The sequence below is a fragment of the Asterias amurensis genome, chromosome 11 (genome assembly GCF_032118995.1).
Source record: "Asterias amurensis chromosome 11, ASM3211899v1".
In the NCBI taxonomy this organism is placed as follows: Eukaryota; Metazoa; Echinodermata; class Asteroidea; order Forcipulatida; family Asteriidae; genus Asterias; species Asterias amurensis.
The window spans coordinates 21,522,632-21,548,851 of NC_092658.1; the positions used below are offsets into that span (position 1 = coordinate 21,522,632).

Genomic DNA, 26,220 nt, shown 5'->3' on the forward strand with positions numbered 1-26,220 from the left:
CTTCCAAGTCACCACTCACCCATACTAATCACAGGCCTGATGCTTCATGGAGGCAGCGAAGGCGATTGCCTCCATGCCCCCTGGTCATTGCCTTGGTGCCCTTGAAATGCTCCAGTAGAAAATTACAATTTCCTCATTAGGGTGCCCTTTACCAAGCATAAAATGCCTTGGTGCCCTTGCCCTTTCAAAAACGAAGCATGCATGCCTGTGATCATCTCATTAATGTAATCTCATGACACTTAGTAATGATGAGTTGAATGTATCTGTAGCAGTGTGTTACATCGTTGTGCAAGTCTAGGTGGAATTTGACAAGCTGCCCTTGGTATGGCATACATAGAGTGTGCATGGTGTTTGTGCACAGTGTGGTACCTCGACAGCCAATGGTATCAAGTTCCCCTCCCCTCTTGGTTCCTCCTGTTCAAGTCAAGGGTGTCGACCCAAAATGAAACTTTGAATTTTATAAATACTTCATAGTGTATGTAAGTTCAACATTCCAATATGCATACATGTACACTGCATGGGATGTACGTGTACATACTGTGTAAAATACCAGAAGTAGACTTGATTTTCTAAACAGGTAGACCTGCTGCTGAAACCTTCATGCACACATAGCATTTTCTACATGACCAGGCGAACTTTTTCAAAGAGTCTCAAATTGTTTCAAAGTATATTGCTGAGTATGGCTTTAATCAATCAGTGACACCCCCTGACTTGTTGGAGTTGTTGAATAATGTTATCGTAAGATGTGAATATTGAGGGTTATTATTGCATTATTAGGGCATTATTAGGATATGTAGGGGCACAAGGGAAGTACTTAACATCATCGGGATAGATTGTTAAGCTTGATGCTTATCCCAAGAGCCTCAATACAGAGACATAGAGGTACTACATGTGGGTGTATTATCATTGGATGTTTCATGAGATGTCAACACCTGCTAGCTGTTATAACATAGTTAATGGAGTCTGGATACCATACTGGAATGTTTGCTCTGACACAGGCTTAACAGCAGGTTTATTTTGGATTGGTTATAATAAGCATGTCTACATGATTTGTTGTTAAAGGCGCAATGCTATAATACATGTTTATCCAAATGCAATCATTCTAGCCTCAGGAATAGAAAGTAAGGCCGTGTCCAAATTAGCGGCTACAGCTACAGCTACGGTTAGATTTCCGTGTCACCACGCATTGAGGTATAGGATGTCCTTAACAAAAACCCTTAGCAACAGCCGTAGCCGTAGCTGTAGCCTTCAATTCAGATTCTGCATGCACTCAAATGTAGGGATCACTTTTAAAGTGCACAGTGTTGTTCACATACACTAATCAATTGATGGGGATCCCAGAAATTTTTGAATTGACCCATTTCACCTGACGTTATCATCAGAATAATCTTAGATGCTCCATACTGGTGGGCAATGTCACTGTGCGTTGTTCAGTGAAGTGCGCATTTTAGGCAACGCAGCACTTACACGTAAACCCATTGCCAACCAAAATGATGAGCGTGGCACAGTTGCCGCGTGTGACGTGCGTGCAAGGGGTCAATAGATGGATTGCACACAACGTCATTGACAGCAATCTTTGATGGCAAACGGAAAAGAGCATGCGTACTTGATGCGCACATCACTCAGCCAATGATAGCATTTCAATGATGGCGGTCAATGCAAGGGGTTTATATGAGTGAGACTTTAAACAAGGCTGTTTGAGGAGTATAAAAATCTACAGATGCCTCAATAGGGATTTGAACCCACAAACTTCTGCATTTCAAAGTGGATATCTAAACCACAATCAGAGAGTTGTCCAGATTTGAGACAGGCCAGCTTATTGTTGGAAAAAGGCTTGGCAGGTCACAATTCACGAACGTCAAAAAGAAACAACTTAAGAATTACATTTATGATATATGATCATTTTCAAAACAATTATTTAACAGTAAATAAATAAGGGAATCAATGTGTGGTGAAAAGGTTTTCAACTAGTGGTTTAATCCCAACGAGGCCTGGTTCTTGATAATTTTACCAAGACGAAGTCAAGGTAAATTGTCAAGAACCAGGCCTCGGCGGGTTTAAACCACTAGTTGAAAACCGATTCAACACACTTTGATTTCCATTCATAAATACCTTTTCGGTCAAAAAACATCAACACTTATGAAACTGTCTGAGGTATTTATGAATAAGGATTTGTAACCAACTTTATGAACCCCCACGTTGATATGTACAGCAAGTCTTTTAGCAAGCCACCAGTGATTGCAAGATGTGGCTACATTCCACTGCAGCCAGTGTCAGTAGAGCATGGACAAATCTCAAGAGTCTATTTAGTTGCCTTCTTGGCAGATGAAATGACAACCCAAGATGTAAAAGTCTAGTGTCTACCTGCTTGCTGCAAAGGTTGTAGTTTGTGACTAACTCTTAAGGGATCTTCTATTACTCAGTACTGAGCAGAAAGCTTTCTTGGATTCACCAAATCCCATGATAGTGAATCATGGTCTTCAACCTTTGGATAAATCACACCAGCATTCAGTCATTGATTTGTCCCTGTTTTAATTATAGCCATTTGAAAGATATGAAACTGTTGTAGATGTTTCTAGATACCAACTATTGGTATATTCTGGTAGATTGAGTGAAGAGTGTTGCACACTGCACTGTGTAGCATGTCTTCCATGTACACCTAATTCAGACAGTCGCTCATGAGCTGTGCTGAACCAAGGAGCGACTCTAGGTCTACCCAAATAAATGTTGGTTTAAGACAGGCAAACTTAATATAACATTTACATTAGGTTCATCTCATGACAAGATCGACGTCTGAAACCAAGGCGCTCCAGAGTCGTTTCGAACGACCACAGTCAATCTGTCGATTTACAGCACGTCCAGTTGCTCCTACTTGTTTTGTACATCAAACTTTTCAAGTACTTAGTTCAATATTTGGTTCGGGCGCAACTCTAGATTGCTAGATCTGAACTGGGTGTAAGACAATCAGTGATATGAAAATGTCTTTCATGAGCTCTTGTTGTAACTTAAATTTTTGTAGCATTTCAGCTGTCCAGGTACCAACGACTGTAACACTGTTAGTTCTGTTTGTGTAACTGCATGACTGTATCGATGGTGGGAGTACACCATTGCAAAGCTATGGGTGTATGTTGAAACCCGGAGGGTCATTTGGAACCTTTTTTATGATTAAAAATTCAATTTGTCATAATTTAGGGAATTGACACAGAAGCGTTGATCTCTGAGGCAACTTTGGCCTGACCTTATGAGGCTATGGTCCCGCTGAAATACTGATGGAGAGTTAATGCCTTCTCCAAGTCCTCCCAAGAGGTCCTGTTTTTTCAGTCAACAAAACCAAGACATGGATAAGGAAACTATCTGTTTAATCTTAGTGATGAAATCAAATCATAGTCAGCATTGAATCCTCAGCATACACAACATTTCAAACTAGATTCAACTTTGACAGATAACCAGCTTATAAGCGTCTTATTTTACACAGTGTCTATGTCTAGCGGAGAGCTTCAATCAACACAACTGCCAAACTCCAACACAAATTATTTGAAATGGCTTTCTTTGCCTTGATTTGATTGTATCCAAAGGAATACAACAGGGGTTTGATTCTATTCCCTGGTCCCCCATTGTACAACTCATGACCTAAGGGACACAGTCAAACTATGGCATTACAGTGCTCAAATACCAGCTGTTTTCACCAACTGCAAACTTGTATTTTGGGCTTTTCTTATTCTCGCTACTTGTCTGTAGTTTCTCATGGGGACTGGATGCTTGAACCTATAAAACTTGTCCTGTCTGCACCTGTAAGCCATTCACATATTTCCACTTGGTGAATATGTCATACATGTAGTTGGCTTGTTTCTTACTGGTCTGTATGAGGTGATGACCATAATGTCAATCCCTGTGGTTGATATACATGTAGCAAAAATCTTCATGGCATTTTAAGACTCATAGAGCCATGGTGGTCCATCTTCATATGTTCACATTACATAGTTTGTTATTTTCAGTCAACCAATGCAGGTTGTAGATATGGTTCAGAACTTTCTTGGGCTTGATTTTAGAAACAAATTATGCTCAAGATCAAAAATTTTGTTTATATTGGAACACTGCTTTAAATAAAGGTTTTATTTCATATTTTCATTTACTTTTACACAAGAGTGAATTTAAAACTAATTAAGAATAAATAACATTTTAAATTTGTCAGTTAGTATAGAATTGTGAAAGAATTTATAGAAATGAAAACCATCATTAATCAATCAAAATAATTTATATACAAATTTATATAGCGCCTGTATCCATAAGTATGGTTAAAAACGCTTTGGCAAAGAATCAATAGCAAAAGCCATTACCCTCTTACATTGAAGAAATTGCTGCCTTTCTGTGTTGTTTTGCATAGCCACTTGGTGTTGCTGTTGTTTTCAGTATGTGTATGATTCTTGACAATCAATGGTTTGCCTGAGAAGTAAACAAACCTTGTTAAACTTTGAATGGTTGAAAAGTTCACATGATAGGCTGAAATGTTGTTCCATCTGAAATCACCTGTCTTTAATGTTTCTAATGGTTGACTCGCTTTGTTTTTGAACATGAATATCAAATCATGTCATTGGGTAACAATACTTATCCTGTTTGCTGACTTATAAATATATGGTAAAGAAATCATAAATAACTAATGATGCTGCAAGTCCAAGTAGTGCTTTGAGCGGTGCTGTAAAAGGCCCCAAATCAACACAATTGTATTACATTGTAATGGAGCGGTAGAGAAGAAAGCGATTTGATCTTACGCAAACTCAAGCATCGCACACACCCTTTAAGCTCACACTATTACGAAAAAGGAAAGTCTTGGAAATAGACCAGAATGATGATTTGTGCACATGTTGTGTAGTAAATGGTTTGTCCATATTGCAGCGTGGTGAAGTATTGTGTGATTAGTAATGGAAAGTCCATAGATAAATTGTAGGATGAAACTCTATAGCAATTAGTACACCCTACGGACGGTATCATCTCCCACTAGTCATATTAACAGCTCATCAGCCATGAAATAAATTAAAGAGTTCCTGAGATATGACCATCACTGTGTGACCTCATAGGGAAAATCAATCCCCAAATACATTTTGCAGTTGTTTGGGGTTTTGTGGTTTTATGTTGTTTTGTGTGTGTGTGTGGTTTTTATTTTGGGTTTGTCATTAAGCTTGATGTTATTTGGTGACATTGAGTCCTATGGCTGAAGGAATGCTCGTTTTGCGTTAAAGTTGGTGTTAACAGAGAAGTGGGTTCTAACCCAGCACTGTTTGATGACACTTGTGTCCTTGATAAATACTCACTGCCATTTCCTTTGTTCTTGGATAAGTTGTAAAAGTTTGTAAAAGATGGGCCAAGTAGTCCTTTAAAATATACAAATGAGCTCAAATACCATTTTACAGAAAGTTTACAACCCCCACCCCTCCCCCCCCCCCAGTTCTTCCAGGAAGTGTAAATGGGAGAAACTCTAAACTATTGATAGTTTTGTTTGTGTAGCTTTTTAGGAATCTGACCAGGAGTAAGTTTCCTTTTAAATAGCCAAAAAGCCATACTTTTAATGAGTTCAAAATGCTTTTTATAAAACAATGTAAACAAACAGCTGTGTTATCAATTTATCAAAATATTGTGGACAGGAACAGTGACGTACATTCACTTTCTCTTTTAAAGAAAGGTTAAAGAAAGTTTTAAAAAAAAAACAATCAAATCATAGTCCCTTTCACTTAGTTTATATTTTATGAAGATTTAGTTTAGAAAGTATTTTTGTTTAAAATTTGTTTTGAGAAAGTGTAAACTATTTGGACTAAGGTTTACCTTTGCTGCTTTTAAATCAGTAGTTTCGATATATTGCATCAGTAAATAAAAATATGTGGTAATTCCGTTGCACTTTTCTGAAAATGTATATGTATAGTTGAGTTGTGTTGTCCAGTAAAGAGCAACTTGAAGAGTGTCTAGCTAGTATTCCAGGCCAGTTAATGTTGAAAACAGTTAATGGTTCATATACTGTCGTGATTTGTGAACTTCCTGGGGAGTGTTCAAGGCTACCCATATCAAATATGAAACTAGAAAGTCCTAGTTGTTGGTCTGACCCCAAAGGAATCTCAGCTGGCTATAATTCTGACCATCAGTGTTGGTCTGTAAAGACTGCTTCTAATCTATACCCGTCTCAATGCTTCATAATACCTGCTACTTCAGTTAGTGCTGGATTGGAACTAGAAGCAACTGTTGTGGTACAGCTTAGAGGTGTAGATAGCAATAGCTTCCTCTAGTGTTACAATTGACTGGTATTGTGTATGTTGGATAATTTGGACTTGACAGGCAAGCCTGTTGGAGCTTTCATCGTAGTGTATCTGTCTGGTGTTGGACACCTTGCATAGTGTTGATTAGTTCAAACCCTAAATGCCCAATACTACATTGATATAATAGGTTAGCATTGTTTGGTTTCTGAGCAACATTGACAACAGTAGGTTATGGATTCTATCTTTGTATACTTTCATAAATGATTATTGAATCGTTGATTAGTCTGTAGGTACAACAGTGAGAGCTTGGAATTTATTTTCTTATGAAATTACCAGAAATGTGGCAAACATTCTTTAAGGATATTGTAGCATGGTATTATTGGAGATGAAAAACATGATAAATAAGACTTAGAGTTAGCTGTTGTAAACTGCTTACCAACCAAAAGGACATACATAGTTTAAATGCAAAAAAGTAATCAATGACCAAATGTTTCGACCTTAGCAGAGTCTTTCTCAAAGACTAAATGACAACACAACAAACATGAACAGGGTATATTGTAACAGCTAAGCATTCAGGTGGAAATACATGGTGTTAAAAAAAATAGCCCAAAACTCTTTAGTTCGTTTTCTGTAAAGTTCCTTTCTAATTTTTTTTAAAGGTTTGCATTTACATACATATAAGCGCATGTCCCTCAAATTTGTTTAAAAACTTGAATGACCACAATTCAACTAAAGAGATTTTTCCAGTGTGTCCCAAAACGTTCATCATTCCACTAAAACACACCTATGCATTCCCATCTACGCGTATATAGGCTAGTTTGTTCACATCATCATGAAAAACAATCAGATTTATTTATAAACCACTGAAGCAACTACTATACTACACAAACTTGATAGATTGAAATGCAATTTAAAAGCTGAATTCTTTGAAAATTGAAACTTATTTTATAAATTGTAAATAATTGTGAACAGATGACTGTACTTGTTACCATAGAAGCATGAGTGGAATTCGGAACAAATAGTACATCTGCATCCCATGTCCAACAAGGCCAACAAGTCAGTTTTGGGACGCAGACGCGCTATATTTTTCCGTATTTCTTGATTCCTTTAGGCAAACTAGGCATGCAGCTTGGCATTCAGCTTGTGACACGAAGTTGTGTGCTTTCAGATGCTAAATTTTGAGACCTCAAATTCTAATTCTGAGGTCTCGAAATCAAAATCATGGAAAATTACTTCTTTCTCGAAAACTGCGTAACTTCAGAGGGAGCCGTTTCTCACAATGTTTTAAACTATCAACCTCTCCCCATTACTCATTACCGAGTAAGGTTTTATGCTAATAATTATTTTGAGTAATTACCAATTGTGTCCATTGCCTTTAAGGAAGAACGCTGTACAGTTTGGCCAAGTCTGGATTGGTAGCTAGGGCTACCGCATTAGTTTTCGTCACATGTATCATCTAAGATTGTAATACATGGACACTAGAGGGCGCTGTTATGATGACCTTCTGGCTTATCAACACAGTTAAAGCATAGATGGTTAAAGCATGTCCAGACAATCAAATCATGCACACCACACATCCTTCTCTCAGCAATGTACGTACATTAAAGATGTTGTTCATGTTGCAGCTTCTGCTTAACATCTAATGTTGATGCAGCTGAAACCTACATACATGTAAACTGTGTTGTACAAATAAACAAATGTTTTTAATATAATCTAGATGTAGCTTGACATTTGACCCATGGCAATAAATGATGTGATGGAATACTGCATGATACCATCTCCAGACTTGATTGGTGTATACCTTAGTGGTTACAGGGAGTGTGGTGGAATGAGTCAGTGTTACCACATACAGTACCAATCTCTACCATGTAGGGCCAAATAAATAAAAATACCAGTTGATCGTCCGGGTTTCTCCAAAAAGAGGACGATGAGGGCCTTTTTATTTTTTATTCAAAGGTGGCCGCCGAGTATTTTAATTCGAACTGGCCACCAATTCTCCAGTTTAAAGTCACCACTTTATGTAGCTCTTAATTAAAGACAGTGGACACTATTGGTAATTGTCAAAGACTAGCCTTCACAGTTGGTGTATCTCAACATATGCCTAAATAATAAACCTGCGAAAATTTGAGCTCAATCGGTCATCGAACTTGCCAAATAATAATGAAAGAAAACAAATCACCCGTGTCACATGAAGTTGTATGCGTTTAGATGGTTGATTTCGAGACCTCAAGTTCTAAATCTGAGGTCTCGAAATCAAATTCATGGAAAATTACTTCTTTCTCGAAAACTATGGCACTTCAGAGGGAGCCGTTTCTCACAATGTTTTGTACCATCAACCTCTCCCCATTACTCGTCACCATGAAAGGTTTTATGCTAATAGTTATTTTGAGTAATTACCAATAGTGTCCACTGCCTTTAAAAGATTAGTAAGTTTAAGGAGAAACACACCGAAAATTCGTCTTTTTGAAAAATAAAATGTAAAATAAAAAATAATTCCAAAAAAGTATGTGGCCTCAAAAAAAGATGAGGGAGTGGATGATTAACTGGTATTCTGTTTTATTTGGCCTAGTAATAAACCATATTTCCAGAAATGATGATCTACGAGAAACTTGACCTGCTATTGTATCTGAATCAAGTAACTCAGTATGCAAGAAGTTATCCTAGCCCCTAACTGCAATAAACACTAGGGTTGGGTGGAACTTGTTGATTGATTTGGAACACTGCTTAAACACACTAATTAAAGTGAAACTAGTCTACGGTACAAGAGTCAATATTGGTTTAATTGGATGTCATATACCATTGATGGTAGCTGTCTGAAAAGTTACACAGCCAACCCAGTTGTAGGGTCACTACTTGTGTGCTGCTGCATGGACTGAAAACCTTAGTTGTTGTTGGATGATGTGTGTGTAGCCATTGAGGCTTCCTCCATGGTATAGCTATGCCTTATTATTTGCTTCATTACAAGTACTAGTAAACTACTAATATAATAATAAAATGATAATCTGTGCTTTCCCAAACATTAGTCGATGAAAATGATATAAAGCAAAGTGGTTAAAAGCAATACATACATTTGGTAGTTGTCAAAGACTAGACCAGTATCCCCACTAGGTGTATCCCAACATAACATAAAATAATAAACTTGTGAACATTTGGGCGCAATTTTTCGTCGAAGTTGCAAGACAAGAATTAGAGAAAAAAATACCCTTGTTGCATAGAATTGTGTGCTTTTAGATGCCTGCAGATTCGTATTTCTTTGGTCAAATAACCTCTCTCTCTCTCTTAAAGGAACACGTTGCCTTGGATCGGACGAGTTGGTCAAAACAAAAGCCCTGTAACAGTTTTTTATATAATGCATATGGTTGGAAAGATGTTTTAAAAGTAGCATACAATGATCCACACAAGTTTGCTTCGAAATTGCGTGGTTTTCCTTCTACTGTGCGAACTATCACCGTCGGCCATTTATGGGAGTCAAAATTTTGACCCCCATAAATGGCCGACGTGTTAGTCGACGAGGTAAAAGGAAAACCACGCAATTTCGAGGCATGTTTGTGTGGATCATTGTATTCTACTTTTACAACATCTTTCCAACCATATGCATTTTATAAAAAACAGTTACAAACGCTTTTCAAAGACCAACTCGACCGATGCGAGGCAACGTGTTCCTTTAACTTACATTACTTCAAAGGGAGTTGTTTCGAACAATACTTTAACAGCTCTCCATTGCTCTTTACCAAGTGAGTTTTTATGGTCACATATGTTTGGAGTAATTTCCAAAAGTATACGCTGCCTTTAAGCAGTTAAATCAAACCTTGTACATGGAAAGTAAAACAGTTGTGTTTACTTACATGTAAAATTAATTGAACAAGATTGCTAGTGGTGTTCAGACAGCAAAAAACAAGTGGATTATAGCTTAGAAATAATAATCAGCAAATGAACTTACTTTACCTTTGAGTTATTTTGATGAAACAGCATCTTGGAAATGTTTGTTCGCTATTCATGTCTTTGTAGTGTCAACAACATTCTTGCCTGTTGGATGATTTGAGAAACATCCAAATTTGAAAATCGCACCTATCTAAGGCAAGGGGGAGAATAACTTTAGTTTGCCAGGCAATAGATATGTCATTGTCCATGCAAGACTTCCCACGCATGGTGCTTTCTACATCTCAGACTAACTATAACAAACACTGTTATCTGTGTACTGCATTTTTCTCTAAACAACTATCCAATCTTCTATCTACTAGTGGAATTAATATAGAAATAACTTCCTACGTGGAAAATGAAAAAACAAGGTTCAAGTAAGAGGCTATTGAAAAAGATGAAGCAAAAAAACAAAATGATGAAAAGCAGATTAAATACTTATTTGTGATTTATTGGATTTCTGTGTAGAAATATATACCCTTCTCAGACCATTTACATTTTGCAAAGGGCACTTTCGTTGGACAATCTTAAAGTCAATGGAAAACTTCTGAAGGGGCACTTAGGCCAAGACCAGGGGCAACAGGGTCCATGGGTCTGTTAATTCTATAGGCCTGACAACATTGTTGAAAGTTATTAGTTTCTGCATGCGTGGTGTCCAGCATAAGTCCTTTGGAGAACAAAAATCACAACTCTAAAAGTACCTACTTCAATAATTATGTGTTCACTTTGTTGCTTCAGTTGTTTTAACTATCTCATGTGATCAAATGTTTTAGAATCATTGTAGGATTGTTCATAGATGGTGTACACCCTTGTAAATGCCTTTACCAATCAGTGATATTAGGGTTAAGCATGGTAAATGGGTCTTATTTTCTTCTCTAATGATGTAACAATTTCTCCAATATTTTGGGTTTTGTTTCACTTCTCAAAGGGGGAAACTATGGACTGTGATTGACTAGCCGTCGATTTCACCAAACTCTTCCTAACTTAGGATTCATCTTATGACTTAGGACGGGTTCAGTTCCGTATCCAAATACGTAGGACGCATTGAACTCATCCTAAGGTAGGACGGGTTACTCGTCCTAACTAGAGTTAGGATTAATCCTAGCATTTCGTGAAATCAGCTGTAGGACTCCTGATATTCTGATAGACCCTCCAGAGATCACAATGACTGATTGGCTTCAATATTCAAGTCGGAAAAATGTCCTCAAAAATTATTGTTCTGGGACATTTTTATCCATTGGTATGTCATTTTTGAAATACTGGATTCACACATTAGTAGATGTTTTCAAGGACACATTTATCTATCCTATTTTTATTTCAGGAATTTTAATCCACACAACCACAGAAAGCACCTCAAGCAGTTATAAGACATTGAACTCTGAGTAGCAAAGTACTTTCTTTTTCATATATAAATAAGAAAACTTGTACCTCTTGCATAGGTTTGAATCGACTCTGGGTCTGTTTGATCAATAACATTTACTTTTAAAACAAGGTCGATTTCACAAAGAGTTAAGACTTTAGTTAAGACTTTAGTTAAGACTAGTCTTATCTCGAGTTAAGAAGATTTACTCGTCCTAACTTAGGACTAGCTCTCCTAGGACTAAAAGTCTTAACTGAAGCCTTGTTCAAACTTCCTGCGAATGCAAATGCGAAACGAATGTTGACGTCATAAATTCGCAACCAAATTGGCACTGAGTTGAGTTGTGCTCAACTCTCTTGCGAATATCGCAGCGAAACAGGAGTTGTGACGTTAAATTCACATCAAAATATGTTATATATTATTGTTGAAACAATCAATTGACCAATAGATGAGTATATTTCCTTGTTACAAACAAGCAATATTTCAGAAAGCTATTTTTACTTGTCATGTTTGAAATGCTAATCAGTAGAATCTGCACCTGTGCGCCCAAGCTGTGGGGTAGCTTTAAGGAATAGTATTGACCTATTAATTACAGTAGGTATGATTTATCTATCACTCTTAATATGTTTGACAACACTCAAAACTAGTCAAAGAAATAGCCAAGCAAGTCTGCAAAATGCACAATACAGCCTCTAGGTTATCTTTTTGTGGTGGGCAAATTTTTCTCTTTAGCCCTTTAACCCACCAAAGATTCAATCATCAAAGTTATGACATGTATTTGAATCCTAGTACTAATTATTAAGTGTACCAAAGAAGTACAGAACAAAATGATAAGTTTTTGTTTGTTCCAACAATAATCACTAATCCAATCCTAGAGTGTTTTACTTGATTTACCGCGGAGTAGATTTAACGGTTCCGGAGACTTCTGGTGACTTCTCAGTTCTGAAAAGAACTGTCCTGCTACCTTGGTGGAAGGTATAGGATCCTTTAGGATCGCATAACTGCACTAACACGGAGTCAGTTCTTGAATTGGTCTCAACATTTCGACTAGCTTGCTCTAGTCCTCACCATTGTTCTTCTTATTATTTTTTTCATTCAAACTTCACATGCACACTTTATATCAATTGGCCTATGTACCCCAAATATCTAGATCTGCAATGTTACTGTTAAAATTAATGCATTTGGTGTACACAGATCACTTTTGTCAGACTACTGGCTAAATATCCTACTAAATGAGGCAGCAGTGGATCATAATGTGAATGCAGTTTAGTGAGCCTCATCATGACCTCTTTGTACAAGGAAAGTCCTATCTGTAGCTGTGTGGATCTATGGTAAATGCCAACCAGGCACCCCTTGCTATTAACTGCAAAACAATCAAACAGAGGTTCAATTAATCTGGCCTCATGTGAAGAATGAACCTTTCAATTGAATGAGGTTGTCCTATAAGCAAATCTAGGACTCTAGTACAACACTGCTCAAACTAGCATCAAGATTCTTATTGGCTATTACTAAAATAACAAACAAGTATCAGAAGTAACTTTAACTACTAAATAGTAAACTTGCGGGTATAACCATGTATAATATCTCGTTTGAGGGAGTGTTGGCTCTGAAAAGAGGCGGTGTGGTCTTGTTGTTTCAAACAAATATTTGAAGTTGTCATGGTGATTGTAAGAAGGATGGACTCTGTTCTTCAATCATACAATGCACCTGTATACTATTCATTTACTCAGCGGTTCTTTAAGAGATGAAAAGGAAGGGAATTACACCATCTGCTAGCCCTACCCCCCTGTAGAATGTCTTCCGGTGTCTGTAACCCCATAGGTCCCCACGAGACTGCCTCATCTGGTACACAGTATTAACCAAGATTTCTGATCCTTCTTAACTTGATTCATTTATTACCCCATTTATCCAACCATCTGGGCTGGATTCCCAGCTAAAGCAATATTCTGCTGGGGTCAGAAATGAGGCTTTACTTGTTAGTCTGTCAATTTCATTTTTCTGATCCAATAAAAATATTTGCTGATATTATCTGCATGGTTTACTGGAAGATCAATCTGCCTGAAGATTATTGTAAAAGCTTTACTTCTTGACAGCGTTATAAACGACCCGATATGACTAGCAGCTTGTGGTGTGACTTTGTAGAGGTTGTTTTGGGTATTGTAGTAGGCATTAGCGTTTAATTGTGCCCTTGTGCAGTGTCTGTAGCAATTGTAGAAGTAAATCTAATGTTGGTATCTGATGACCCAGCCATGGTTGGAGCTAACAGAGCTAACAGGCAGGCAGACGGATGAGTCTTGCTTCCACTGACTAGACGTGACAGCATGGTAAGAATAGCTTCTCAGGTGACAAGCTGTGTAGCTTTGAACTTTCTACATCTGGGTTAGATAGCGACCTGAAGATATTTTTAGCGCATGCAGGTGGATTGGATGATGGCTTTCCACATTGATGAGTAGAACCACTTGTCTTGTTTAAGGAGCACAGTTGATCAGATTTTATATTCTCATCACCCTCCGATTTGAGAGTACAGTTTCTAAGGTTGATGTAGGCCTACCATGTTGCTGTAGTATCAGCTGAAATGTATCTAGTTGAATGATTTCAATCCTAATGCCTGCTTATTGTGTCTGTTGGAGCAACATAAACCAGTGCTTGCCCCATACAGTTGATTAAGTACATCATTGGATTTATTTGTGATAATCGTAACCCTCCATCCTCCTGATGGTCAGAGGATGCAATGTTAGGATTATGGCCACTACATTGGATTGTGAAGTACATTAGATTTTTGTTATAATGTTACCAAAGACTAAAACTTGCCCATGGGTGACCCCGAGAATAACATGTCTTGTATCAGGTATAGGAACCGGTCTTTACTGCAGCAGTTGGGAAATTAGAAGACTCACTATCATTGAACATGTATAGAGCAAAATAAGAAGGATTTTGCTGCACAACTTTGAATGTTGACAGAAAGTGGCCAGTCACAAAACGTGTCACTGTCAGGTTCAATGGATGGTTGAGATTGTTTGCTTGGGCCAGGGAAGGGGAAAGTACAGAACAGACATCTTACACTGGTTAAAACAAACAAAAATGCAAGTTTGTCCCAAACAGGGCTAAAAGCCACACTCTTGGAAAGGGGGCTACAAGAAAAAAATATTAAAGATGAAAAGAACGTATGGGAGCTAAAGGAAGGAATTGATATTTGCTCTTCAAATAGTCTAGATTGTAGGTTGGAGGGAAACATGCACCAAGCAAGGAGTTCCAAGTCATGACAATATCTGTAGAAGAGACAGACCTGTTGGAAAGAGGATGCAGTGTTGGCAGTGGAAATGAATGTGGTGTGCCTCACAACATGGAGCTATGCTCACACTGGGTACCTGTGCAATGCACTTTGCAGTTTGTAAACGTGTGGTTCTTGATGGTAATTTTTTCTTCAAAGTACCATAGTTGACATGACTTGACATTTACAGTATGTTACTAGCATCATGGTAGCATACATGCACTCTTTGTTACAAGATTTCTTACTACAATCTCTCTGTTTAATTGATGCTTTCTGTCTGTGGTTGAACACAACATTTACAGAGAAAAAGTTCAGCTGACACCTGAAGGTCAGCAGAAATTCACGAGGCTGTCCTCACTTAATAAATTACATATTTTGTGACCATGGTAACAGCATTCCCTGAGTAGCCAGCTTTTGTTTGTTCAAGAAGTAACGTACCTCAGAGTGAGTTTTGTTTTGCTGGATTTGGAGAATGATGCATTAGTCCGTATAGAAAAGTGAAAGGTAGTCTGTCTACTACCCCATATGGATAGAGGTCAACATGGGCCTTATTTACAATTTGAGGTCTTTTTCACAGTTTTAGTCAGATGTGAATAATTAGTTTTTTTTTATACGCGTCCCATCCTGTAGTGAATAGTTTGTACGCGCAAACAATACCTCGCTCATGATGTGACGTCACCGGAAAAATAATGTCACCAAAAACTGTTTGAAAAAAATGTGAAATTTTTTCATTGTTGCTATTCAGACACATTTATATTGTTGTGGTAGTACAAGCAATTCTGAATATTTCAGACTCCCAACAGTGACATCATGAGCAGCTAGCCCGGTTTTTGTGGGAGTTCCTAAACACCATTATTTAAAATTGAAACAAATTGGAAAAGATTTCAAAATGGGTTTGCAACAGGTACATATAGCTGATTTATTATCTACAAATAACACCATCTTACATGAAAAGGTAGTCTCGGGTACTGTGGTCAGTGTTGTAGCTAGACCAGTTTTAGTGGGGGGCTCTAAATCTAATATCTAATTTAGTCCACCAAGGGCGAATGGTACTACACAATTATTCATGTTTAGATATGGAGCCATCATTGCTGAAGTGCAATCTGGGCAGCACAGTGTATTTTGCTCAGAGTGCTGGGTGAAATTGTTAGTTCTGGGCAGGCCCATTCGGCACCGCCCACCGTGGCTACAATGGTGCAATTTGCTGCCACTGCAAAAAAAACAAAAAACAAAAAAAAACAGTGGGCAAGCTCTTCCTCTTTTCACTCTTAGGGCAAGATATTTCTCATTCCATTAAGGGCAATACCTTCCTCTTTCATGCTAGGGGCAAGGGCTAGCCACTTGGCGTGTAGTAGGGCAACAAAGAGCAAGCCCTTTCTCTTTAGTGTTGGGGCAAGCCATTTCTCTTTGGTTAACTCCTGAGAAATTTGAACATAACACTTGGACCTGTTTTGGACCCTTTTCCAGTTTCATTTTACTTTAAAGAGTTTGAATAACTTGCATGTATTTCACATTTTTAACAATATTACATAATTGAAAGTTGACTGATGGAAGTTACGAGGCCTGCATACTACTAAAGATGTAGACATATACTGTACATGTCTAAGGACTTGATTTCACAGATCATGATGGGGTTAGAGAGGGCAAGCATGAGTGTGTAGATGGCTTGAATGTGAACAAATGTGCACCAGATCACTGCATCATCAAAACATACTGGCCAATTAGCCTAGAAACACATCTGTTGTACACCAATACTGAACTGCAACACTTGTGGTATCCTAGCTTAGTGTATGGTGGGTGGATGCAGTAGAAGATGCTTGGCCTAGATTGGGATTGAGTGGGTGTAGGGATGGGTAAGCCAGACTCAAACATCCACATACAAACTAACCCAAGTCTACTGGCTCAACAATGCCATCCATGCTAGTAGGAAAATATAGAAATAGGACATTGGTGGAACTCAGGAGGGGGGGGGGGACACTGGTTTTCGAAGGTATAGCACATTGTATGCTATATATTTAGTTTGTGGTAACACCATGTGTGTGTCTACTTGTCAGCTAGAGTTTGTTCTTTAGAGAATTGTTTGCTATTCTACTACCGCAAAGTAGATGTTTTGAATTGTTCAGGAGACTTCTCAGTTCTGAAAAGAATGCTTTTTGACTACTACCTGGGCGGGAGGGAGAGAATCGTCTGGGACTACTACTTTAGCTAATAGGATCGTTATTGACACACACATGGTGTTACCGCAAACCAAATATACACTGATACCTCACCATGCAATGCCTCAAAACATTTGTATGTTCTTAGTGAAGTTTGATATTCTGATTTTGCTTTACCACAAAACAATTATACACTGATTTTGTTTGTGAACAGCATTAAATAACAGTACATTAAACATTTCAATTCACTGGAAAATGTTGTCTCTTATGATAAAAATCATATATCCTACACGTCCTTTAAATTCATGTTATTATTAAATGATGTATGTATGTAGGCCAAGAAACATATGATGAATGTTGAGACACCACAGGTCAAAGGTCATGTTGGTTTTGGGTGGATGCCCTGGCTAGCGCAATGATCCTTCCTTCATACCTCCTTGATTTGACTTCAAACATTTTGTGGTGTTCATTTCAAGGAACAGATGTAAGATTTGAATCCATGGAGAGTGTTGTGGTCGCATAATGAAATATCACTAGGAGTTAATGTGGTGTAACAAATCAACAGTTCAATCAGTGTCCTTTAACATCTGTAAAGTCATAACGAAGCTTAATAAATAACATTTTAGTTCTGCATGCAGCATGGGTAATTTGTCAATGACTAGTTTTCACACTTTTTGGACGTAACATTTGCATTTTAAACAAACCTGTGAAAGTTTTGAGCTTAATCGGTCATTGGAGTAACAAAACAAAGATTTAAACACCTCTAATTTTAGTGTTTTTCAAACATCAAATTTTAGACTTGCAAGATCAAAGTTAATTGTTATGATTAATTTCTCAAAAACTTATAAGTATTTCAGGCAAAACTAATTTTTCCACAACGATTATCTTTTTGTTAATTTTACCAATGCTATGCACACCCTAACTCAAATGCTTTCAACTTTTTAAGCTCTTAGATTGCTTTGTTTCTATGGAAACCATTATGTGATGACATGGCATGTTGTGGCCGAGTGGTCTAGTTTACTGGACCTAAGCTCTGGTGTTGTCAGCAGCAGGTTGTGGGTCCGAATCCCTGTCATGACACTTGTGCCCTTAAGCGAGCCAATTATCCAGAATTGCTTCATAAAAGATTGGGAAGGTAGTGAATTCTGCTCTACCAGCTAGTGGATGATACCCATGCCTACATCCTGAAGGACTGTGGAAGGGGGTAACCCTGTTTCAGCCCCAGGAGTAGGTGGCTCCTAGTGGATGATACCCATGCCTACATCCTGACGGACTGTGGAGGGGGTAACCCTGTTTCAGCCCCATGAGTAGGTGGCTCCTAGTGGATGATACCCGTGCCTACATCCTTACAGACTGTGAAGGGGGTGACCCTGTTTCAGCCCCATGAGTAGGTGGCTCCTAGTGGATGATACCCATGCCTACATCCTGACGGACTGTGAGAGGGGGTAACCCTGTTTCAGCCCCAGGAGTAGGTGGCTCCTAGTGGATGATACCCATGCCTACATCCTGACGGACTGTGAGAGGGGGTAACCCTGTTTCAGCCCCAGGAGTAGGTGGCTCCTAGTGGATGATACCCGTGCCTACATCCTGACGGACTGTGAGAGGGGGTAACCCTGTTTCAGCCCCAGGAGTAGGTGGCTCCTAGTGGATGATACCCATGCCTACATCCTGACGGACTGTGGAGGGGGTAACCCTGTTTCAGCCCGCAGAAGTTGGCAACGTGCCTTTGGTGGCAATTGATTTGACTTGACAGACAAATCAGTTAATTTTAGCCCTAACCTTAAAGTAGCAGTCATGCCTTGTGATGTTGGGCAATCTCTCATAAAAGTTTTTTAAAAAACAGAGACTGTTAGCAACACTTGGCCCTGGTGGAAATAAAGTGGTAGGCAAATTATTTTGCTGTTTTGGTTACATTTTCAGATATGAATGGGCAACCAAATATTGAATATGATAAATTTCCAATCACATTAACAGGAAAATATGGCGTGTAAACTTTCACTGTCATACATCTAGCTTGATAAATAGTAGAGATTGTATGCTGAAGTTTTATGATAACCTCAACTAGAAGAAGAGATCAGTTTTGGAGATACAAAAAGCAGCATTGTAATAAATATCAAGGTTGCAGCTTATAGTCTAAACATACACATGGTACTGATTGAACTTTCTAAAATCATGAAATATAAAATCTTGCGGTTTCCATCGACACTTCTTAACTGACAGTCATAGTGTGATATCAAAGTTCTTGTACAATATGAAGTTTATTTGTCTGCTCGGCCCTACTCCTTATCATCACTCATCTCAACTCTGTAATCTTAAAGGTATCCACCCAATCCAGACTACTCTAGCAATTCCTACAAATACAGGAACATTACAAATGAATATCTTGCCAGTCTTAACTGATGAAGTTTAAAACATTGTACTTCATTAACTCTAAGATCACTTGTCGGTAGTTGTTACAGGCTTTCTTGTTGAAGTAAAGAAGCTTTATTAGAGTATAGAGGTTCAGGTAAGTAGCAAGTTGTAGTGGCCCTTTAATTTTGTAGAGCGTGCGCATGCGACCCCCAATCAGTGGCACGCGACTGGAGTGCTGCACCCAGTGCCTGGCAAGCCCTATGCCTGGTCGCCTGGCAAGCCCCTATGCCTTGGCCCATTACAGCTGTTTGTCAATGGTTGAGGAATGCAAAGGTCACTGGTTAGGGTTAACATTGTTTAAGTCCTGCAAGTCCAGTGAACATTACTTTAGTCTGCTGTCATTCTCTCCACCCACTGCATATTGATTGCTTTCTTCTTTCGCATTTGAATAATATTGGGTGGAGACAAAGAGATGGAAATGATTACTGAAGTCCTAGTTTGCTGAACTTTTGCCACTGAATAAAAAAGGAACGTGATTAACATGTGGAGTGAAGTTCATATAATGTACATATGTATACTTTGTCTCAATGCTCGCACTTCATATTTTTTTAACATTGACGGTCTTAAAGGGATGAGGGATTATTCTTCCTGCTTAACATATTCGCACTGGATTTTCAGTGAACTCTCAAAAACCTGACCACCCTTTGAAATGAAATTTTCACATGTTAATTTTATTGTAGGCCCTCTATACACATCTACATTTACAAAGGATTAAAACAACCGAACAGTTAAAAAAATATATATATATACATATATATCCTTTGCCTTTAAGTACTGTTGAAAGTTTTATTTAAATGTGATATATAAAAAAGATCTGCTTAAAATGGATGTGGGTAAAAAGTACACAGTTAATGTCTGTTTGGACTAATTCTGTGTTGGCTAATTGCTTCGTGATATAATTCACTAATTAATGCAAGACCGTAGCTAATTATCAGCAAATGAAATGGCCATTACTTCCGCTTCGTCATCTGTATATACTTTACATATATCTGGAGCTGGGTTTAATTAGGATACAGAAAGCAGTTGTTTGGACTTTAACTGCACTAAGCATTGATACATGAGTTTGCTGTTAGATAACAATGGATGTTATAGTGTCAGTTGAGTGTCTTATTATAATAATAGACACAATAAAAAGCTCCAGTAACATTGCTTAGTTATGCAGTTGATGGGGATCTATCTAACACCGTGTCAAATTGTGGAGTACATGAAATTCATCTGATAAGGGTTTTAATCAAAGGAAGTTATGTTAACATATTATCTTAAATCACGTTTCAGGCCAACATGAAAAAAACTAGACAGATATTTCCATTTTTAACTGTAGTCATAAGTCAGTTCGTATATTTTTGCAATGCAAGTTGTATACACATGTGGCTGTACCATTTCACTTGCTCTGGCTTCAACAAAGCTGTGTTTTCTTTGATGTTATACATTTTTTTTCAAAAAGAAAAAGAAAATTACAAACAAATAGTCCTTGAGAAAACCTGAGTAATGGTACATTACAAATGTTCCATAGAAGTTGTCTCAATACTAAAAAGAAAAGTACATATCTAGATATATTTTTAAATTCTCAGTTCTGCCGTCTCATTTCTTTCAAACTTCTCACTTGATTCAAAGATTTATTTGTGTAGGGGCCTTTGTGTTTATTATTGTAAACTTTGATAAAGTTCATAGAGTTGTTTTGCCAAGGTGTTTTCAGTGGAGCGATTGTAGTAGGAAAGTATAACTTTGAGATTAGAGCCCAGGGTGTCTTGTAGGGGGGGGGGGGGGGGGGTGTGGACTTTCCCCAACCAAACCTTGAAGCAACTTTATTACATTTGGTTAATCATTATTCCTTAATAGCAGTAATAATAAACCATTCTTATATAGCGCATATCACCGTGGGGTCCCTATGCGCTGTAAAGGGAAATCAACTGTTGTACAAAGTAAACAGATTTGTTTTTAACCGGGTTTTGAATTGTTCTGATGATTCAGCCTGTTTGACAACCTCTACATGGAAGACTGTTCCATAACTGAACTGCTGCATATTGGAAAGAGCGGGAAATGTACAAATTTGTTTTGAGTTAGTTTTGATAACTGGGGGAGTCAGAAGGGATTTATTTGAAGATCGCAGATTTCTGGTTGTTTTGTACTCCTGAACTAAGCTTTGAAGATAAACAGGGGCAATACCTTGGATACTTTGATAAGTCAGAACCAGAATTTTAAAGCCAATTCTAGCCCGTATTGGAAGCCAATGTGAATCCTTTAGAGTGGGTGTGTGGGATTCCTAGTGCGAGTTCTGGTGACAAGTTCTTAGTTTCTTTAAGATGGTCAGAAACTAGTTTAAGTAATATTGGATTTTAAAATGTCTAACTTGATCTAACTTGATCAACAGCTTCAATTCAAGTATTGCTTTGGAAAATGATTTGTAGAATATAGTCAGCGGATTGAAATGGAAATGTTGGCATCACCAAATCTTGAGTTTGATGTACCACACTGCTCACCTTCCAACGCACTACAAATCTGTTCTCTAAGGAATTACTTTACCATCTGTCTGGATCAGACAGGGGAGGGGGGGATTTCTAGGAAGAGAATGCTTGTGCTTTGGTCGAGCACCTGTGTGTGCAAAAAAAGAAAAAGCATGACAAATGAAAGTTTTAGACCAATGTATTGATTTACCATACATCATTTTTTTAATGCTGGTTTGTTTGTATATAATATTACTTTTTTACTGTTAGTGTTACGAGGTTTTTAATTGTTAGTTTTTTAATAAAAACTTGGTTAGATGTACACTATGTGTGTACTGTTTCACACCAAAAAGATGCACATTGGATGTTAGTGTGCAGAAGTTTATCCAAGCAGACTTAAACAAATGAAAAGATGATACAAAGCCCCCAAGGCTATGAAATACATATTTCAAGCAAATATGAATTGCTTCTAGTATTGCTTTCCTTTTCTGCATGTTATTGTAGTCTTATATTTGTTGTATAGCCGTTGGGTTCTGACTGTATTGTCATTAGGTTCTATCAAGTGTTGAGTTTACAACTGTTAGAAATGTCAGGTGAGGGCTAGTGCTGAAACAGCTGACATTTTGTTGAAATTTGGGATACGTAGTGAGCGCTTGAAGATTGTGAGTGGTATGCTGTAATGTACCTAGCATGTGCGTTGTAGACTATGACACGGCAGAGGATCAGTGTATGGTACTTGGCAGAGAATCCGATACCTAGGTAATGATCAAATTAGAGGCTATATTTTTAGCTTGTTTGGGTTGAGGGGCAGACATTTCAACCAGTGAATAGGGCAAAGTGGATCCGAAGCAATGAAAGATGGACTCTGTCTGTAAATGAGACCATTTCCTTATTCCAGTCCTCTTGAATTTGTGCAACTATATTTTTTAAGATCACCTCGTCATAAGACTTTTTTGAAGATGAGAAAATAGAGTCAGCTGTTGCAAACTGCCCACCAACCAATAGGACCTAAGATGTAAATGCTAACAATTTTTAATGGCCTGAAACTGACCCTAGCAGAGTCTTGCTCTTTAGAGAAAGACTTTGTATGGGTCAAAACATTGACCCTAGCCGAGTCTTTCACAGAATGACTCTGCATGAGTCAAAACATTGACCCTAGCAGAGTCATTTTCTTTAGAGAAAGACTGCATTGTTCAAAACATTGACCCTAGCAGACGAGAAAGACTCTGCATGGGTCAAAACATTGACCCTAGCAGAGTCATTTTCTTTAGAGAAAGACTGCATTGTACAAAACATTGACCCTAGCAGACGAGAAAGACTCTGCATGGGTCAAAACATTGACCCTAGCAGAGTCTTTTTCTTTAGAGAAAGACTCTGCATGGGTCCAAACATCAGGCCATTAACTTTATTTTGCACCTTACTTTTAAAAGATGTAATTATTTACTTTTTGAGAGAATTAACTGCCTCATTACGCTCAAAAAAGTACCAACCATTTTTATCCAATTACATTCCTGTATCCCATTCACCATTCAGAGTTCATACAAATTTTATTGATCTAAAAAAAATGTGTTAATTAATCAACATTCTTAAGGGATAAGTCTGCTAGAACAATCACCTTAAATATTCATTAGAAGAACTAAATGGCAGAAAGTTATACTGGGTTTAAGCTTCAATTATGAATTCCCGAAGCACTGAAACAAAAGGTGTTCACCAAACTGTGGGGTGCCATTGGGGTTTAATTCCCAGTTATATTCATATATCAAATGTGTATTGAATACCTGGTAAGGATGTTTCAACAGCGAACCCCCATTTACAGGCTAGTTTGTTTCATTAGTTACACCATTGACATTCTTTCACCTTCCCATGCTGAATAAATGTGTCTCTACACCCTATACCTGTCAGCTAGTATGCATTAATTGCCATAAAGGTCAAACACAGTCAAAGAACAATACTCATACACTCTATGCTACAGGAAGTGCCTTCAAATAACAGGAATAAAGAGAACCAGGAAAAACCTGCTGACACTGGTGGAAGTCAGTGCCATTCAAAATGGAAATTAAGATAAAACCTCAGTTTTTTCTCAAATTTGATTTAAAAAAATGATGATAATTGAATCGACAAGCTTTTATTAAATTAATTTGAATGGTTAGATCTTTTACAATTTTTTTTCTAACCATGTAAACATGGATTAAGATATTTTAAAGAGACTACTTATACAATTAAAGACAGTGGACACTATTGGTAATTGTCAAAGACTAGCCTTCACAGTTGGTGTATCTCAACATATGCATAAAATAAAAAACCTGTGAAAATTTTAGCTCAATCGGTCATCGAACTTGCGAGATAATAATGAAAGAAAAAAATGCCCTTGTCACACGAAGTTGTGTGCGTTTAGATGGTTGATTTTGAGACCTCAAGTTCTAAACTTGAGGTCTCGAAATCAAATTCGTGGAAAATTACTTCTTTCTCGAAAACTATGGCACTTCAGAGGGAGCCGTTTCTCACAATGTTTTATACCATCAACCTCTCCCCATTACTCGTCACCAAGAAAGGTTTTACGCTAAAAATTATTTTGAGTAATTACCAATAGTGTCCACTGCCTTTAAAGTTGGTAGAGCACCGGTAGGTTTACCCGGAGGTCATTGGCTCGAGTCAAGGCCCCCTTCTAGTAACGTTTTATTTGTTAGAATCAAAATTATTTAAAAACTTTTCCAGTCAATTTCCCTTGTGGTTTATTATGGTGGCACGGTTGGCTTGTGCGTAAAGCGCTCGCCTCTCCCCAAGGTGACCCCGGTACGATTCCAAAGGCGCCCTTGCATGCCTGCTTCTCGTACACGTTGTAGCCGCGTCCTTCGCAATTCAGCTCTTAGCTGCGAGTAAGGATGATTACCCCCCAAATTATTAATATTATTATAATTATTATTATTATAAATATTATTAGTATAATTATTATTAGTTGATATTAAAAGTTTAAGAAAACGCTGCAATTGGTGTCACGAAAGGGTTGATTTAGTTTAAGGTGATTCTTAGAATGGTTATTGCTTGAGCTGCTGTAATTTGATGCTAAGAATCTTTTTCAATAACAGATAAGCAGTCAACATGAAGCAGATAATGTAATTCAAACTAAATGCAATATTTCTTTGAATTTTTCATAAATGTGGATAAAGGAGTGTTTTGACGTTTGGCTAGCGGCATCTACATAGAGGTCTGTATGCCTTAATGGATAGAAAAGAGGTTATATTTGCCAACAGAACCAACACTGTACATTGTCTTAAGGGTCTGAGGGTTGGAGAGAGGCTAGGGGTCGTAGGAGGTCAAGTATGTTTACATTTCCTATCTGTCATAATATCAGTGTTTTTAGGTTTGTCTTTGGAGGTTAGTGGCGTCACAGAGACTAGGCCAAGATGCAGACTAACAGTCAAGATGATTGCGCTTCAGTTGCTAGGGATACTTAGGGGTCATTACAGGTCAAATAGTAGATGCAGTCATGAAGTTTACTTTGTTCGGGTTTGTGTAGGATTTGGGGACAAACCTCTAGGCTTTAGGGATCTATAAAAAGACTTAAGATAATGGATAAAAGTTGCTGAACAAGAAAGCTGTTAGAATGATATTTTGTCTGCTTAAGTCTGAGCAGAAAGCATCTGAAGAGACAGGCATAGTTCTCTTGTTCTTGTGTAAACTAAAAAACAGCGTTGAGTTAAATCGTTTGCAGTACCCGCTGCTAAAACATAGGATTTGAACTGCCTCTAGCTACCGGGCAATCTCAGTGGTCTAGTTGGTATGACACTGCTCTAGATTGACAAAGGTTGTGTGTTCGAATCCCTCCGACCAATATGCCTGTGATTTTCTTCACAGAACTCTGGTAAGTACTGAGTATACAGTGCTAACACACATTGGTGTATGGGTAAACCAAAATGAATATTCTTTATCCCCGATGCAAATTTAACATAAAGCGTTGAGTTAGGTTTCCAGTAAATCAGCATCTGTTCAGCATCCAGCCAGCACCAAAACATTCAGCACCTATAGCTAGCACCAAGCCAGCATTCCCGGAAGTGATCAACTTCTACATATACAATGTGACTTTTAAAACCAATGCTCAATAAAAAATGGCTGGACATTCAGTTCATATCCATTTGAAAATCAATCATGATTTAAAGAAAAGTTTGATAAAATCAAGATCCTAAAAAGCGGGGAGTATAACTCATATACCAGATTGCCTTGCTTCACATCCACCCTAGCTCTCATATGAACCTCATCAATTGCAGCAATTTGCTTACAATGCATCAATTGTTTTCCTTGTGATACTGGATAGACTTAAGCCCCAGTCGGGTCCTTGGGTTATGTAGTATGGGATTGTGACTTGATACATCGATATGGCTCATTAGATGTTGCAGGGTTAAAGCCCTCGGAAGTCCTT

General features: G+C 37.9%; 1 protein-coding gene across 1 annotated transcript in view; it reads left to right on the forward strand.

Annotated features, from left to right (window-relative positions):
• LOC139943933 (uncharacterized) overlaps nt 1–26,220 on the forward strand; it is a 121,083-nt gene that overhangs the window by 46,588 nt on the left and 48,275 nt on the right. The window lies entirely within an intron of this gene.